This window comes from Limulus polyphemus, unplaced genomic scaffold (genome assembly GCF_000517525.1).
Source record: "Limulus polyphemus unplaced genomic scaffold, Limulus_polyphemus-2.1.2 Scaffold726, whole genome shotgun sequence".
NCBI lineage: Eukaryota > Metazoa > Arthropoda > Merostomata > Xiphosura > Limulidae > Limulus > Limulus polyphemus.
Window position 1 is genome coordinate 272011 of NW_013666336.1, and position 3561 is coordinate 275571.

Here is a 3561-nt window from a genome sequence, read left to right on the forward strand (position 1 = left end):
CGTATTTTAGATGTGTATGTTTATTTACAACTTTTGGCGGGTCAGCCAAATTATTGCCGCGGGTCACTAAGTCACCCGCGGGTCATAGGTTGCCGACCACTGTTTTAAACAGTACTCTTCAACTGTCGTTTACAATTGAACGTATTACGTTGCTAAATGACATTGGCTTGACATCCAAATGAATATGATTCATTTTTCAGTAAAAATAACCGTTTAGATAATTTTAATAATAAAACAAGATTTGTTTACACAAACGGCTACCTGAGCTGTGTCCACCGCAGGTATCAAATCCCCATTTTCGGCGTTATAAGCTTTCAAAATTACCGCTGAGCTACTGCGAGGTGTTAATAATTTACAAACAGGAATTTACGGCTTTGAAATAGAATCAAAACATAGTTAAACATGAATACATTAAATCATAGGATGTTTGATGTCGAAGCTATTGAAGAGTTATCCTCGCTAGGATATAAAGTGTGAAAAATCTTTAAAATACAACAGACAATATCTCAAACACTTCACTCTAGTTATATACGGGATACGAGAAAATATTAGTTATATATTATGTGATAGCGAAAATTAGGGTTTTGGAAAAATGTACACACTAACTACTTGTTCTTCGAATTCCCTGAAACTGGCGAAATTTTCTACGAAGCCAAAGATTCAATAAATGTGACAAAGCAATTAACAGCTCGATTAACACATATTGACCAGCTCGATTAACACATAATGACAACTTGTGTTTAATACAAAATAGAAATCATAACTTATAATCAATATTTATAAGATATTAACGTCATTTAAAGTTTATTTGTTTGTTTTAGAGCAAAGCTACATTGGATTATCTGCTGTGTTTACCACTAGAAATTCAACATTTTTATTTAGCTGCTTTGCCAACCATAAGCCAGCCTGTTTTCTATATTTAGTCATTATAAAGTCGAAACGTATGAAACTTTTCTTCGGAAAAAACGAGAGTTATTTTTCTCAGTTATTTTTTCTTAGATGCAGTATTCCTTTAAAAGGTGTTCAGAACCTTTAGTTCGATCTTCAGTTACATTGGGCAATAAATAGTCTTGCTGGTCCAGTGTGAGGAGGAAAAAGAGGTTACCAAGTTTCATTTATTGAAATCAAGTACGATATTTTGATTCAATGTAACTTCATTTCCGCCAGCTGTCTCGATTTACAGGGAAATTTATTGTTTATGAAACGTATGTTTGTTTATTTTAAAGAAAAGCCACATTTAGGCTATTAACTGTGTCCGCCGCTGGCAATCGAACCCCGGATTGTAGCGTTATAAGTCCGCAAACTTACCGCTGACCAACCGGGGGACAAACGTTATTTAAGGAGTTTATTATCGTTGAAAACAAATATATTTAAGTAATATCCGGAGTTGTTTTGTTATTGTCGATAGTTTTTTTTTTTCTGCGACTATAATGTTTGGTTCTATGTTTACTTCTGAAGTTTAAAAATATCATAAAGATAATTATGTACCCATTTTCTATTGGTAAAAGGTAAAACATATGCATATATACAGTTAATGCTTATCATTTGTTTCTCTCTCACTATCTATTTATTATTTTAGATGAAAAAACAATAGCAGTTGTGGGTAAAGACAGTTTCTGCAAATAAAAGTTTCAAACGTTTGATCGCTGATATATTACAGCTTGGTAGAATCGCCACTAGGTGGATACGCCTCTCTGTTTCTCTATACTTTGGGTGAATTTAAAAATGGCTGGAGACGGCTTGAATGGGTAATGAAGAAAAACTTTAATATAAGTTTAACATAACAGCAAATGTACAACGTAGTCTCAAAGGGTGTTCCTCGTCATCGAATTTGGGTGAATTTGCTGTTCTCATAACCTTTTCGTGTGAGCTGATATTTGATGTCTGGCGTGGTAAGACCGAAAATGGTGAACAATAAAGATCTTAATTAAAATCGTGTAAACGAGTAGCTTACTTTTATTCTTATTTTCGTTTATTATATAGAAAGTTCGTTCAAGCATTTTTGAAACGGCTTATATTTTAGATAAGAAAACCTAACAAAACTTCTAAAGTGATAGAAGTTGTGCTACTGGGGGGAATTTGTTATTAACAAACAATGTTTGATGTACCAGGTTGTAAGTGAGTAGTATAGTTTTCTAGGTTTAGGGACTTGACATGGCCTGGTGGTTATGGTGCTCGACTCACAATCTGCGGGTAGCGGGTTCAAATCCCCTTCATTGAACATGTGACGGTCAATCCCACTATTCGTTGGTAAAATAGTAGCTCGAGAGATGGCGATGGGTGGTGTTGACTAGCTGCCTTCCCTCTAGTTTATCACTAAATTAGGGATGGCTAGCGCAGACAGCCCTCATGTAGCTTTGCGCGGAATTCAAACTGAACTAACACGATAGAAAAGAACGAACAAAGATACCTGTTCAAGTTAAACATTACACCGATAGAAACGGGTGTATTTCTTTATCAAGTATGTTCGTTTCTATGTGTAAAACCATTAGTGTTCTTTTTTATTGTTAAAAGCGTAATTTCAAAGACATATATTAGTCGAGTACGAAATTTCAAACAAACTAAACCTATGTTTAGGTTTCCATGTGAGTTGCCCTAATCTTGATAAAGAAATATTGTTTTATAAACTTAAATGCATCTGTAAAGTAGAAGCTTATGATTCTAATATGTAGCACGTATGATATCAGTATCATAGGGCAAGCTCATAGAGATGCAATTAAACATCGTAATTTCTAGTACTTTATTGTATCAATCTAAATGCCTCCCAGTGGCTTAGCTGCAAGTCTTTTTACTCTCGTGGTGGCCACAGCACGTTAGCCAATTATGTAGCTTTGCACTTAACAACAAACAAACAAAACAAATCTGCTATTACATATATATATATATATATATATATGTGTGTGTGTGTGTGTGATTCTTATTTGTTGGTCACGCACAAACAAATTTTTATGTTACAAAAATGGTCCCCAAGTTTTCCAGAAATGCCTCTAGTCCTGTGGTGGGTATTTCGTAAGAGAAAATAAATTTCATCATTGTTTGTAATAGAATAAGTTATTTTGTAAAACAGGTTAATAGTTTCAGTGTGAAGACATCTTTTCTAAAAATCTCAATTGTACCGGTTTTTCAACAAGGCCTAAAACCTTTTTCGTATTGATACCTAAACTACGAAACAGGTTAACTACAAAAATCTAGCTTTTATGCTAAGGAGCATGCGTTTCGACGCGTATGTTGTCAGTTACTTAACGTTCCAAATAAACTAAGCCTACAGGATTAGTTATACTGACATGGCAATCAATGTACGCGTAAAATCTACTTGTATATACAGGTTCTGCTTAACATGACTTGTAAATGGAGAAGTGAAAAACTCATATAACACTTATAGGTCAGAAAGAAGGTTTCTTTTTTTAGGTCCCTCGAAATACACAGGTACTAAATTAGTACTTGCGGAGTAAACTAGTTATCCCTAATCGTTTGGAATATTTAAGAAAAAACTCATCACAAGTAAAACGGCAAAATGATATTACTTCCTGATAGCAATAAGTCTGGGAGCTTATAATGCTA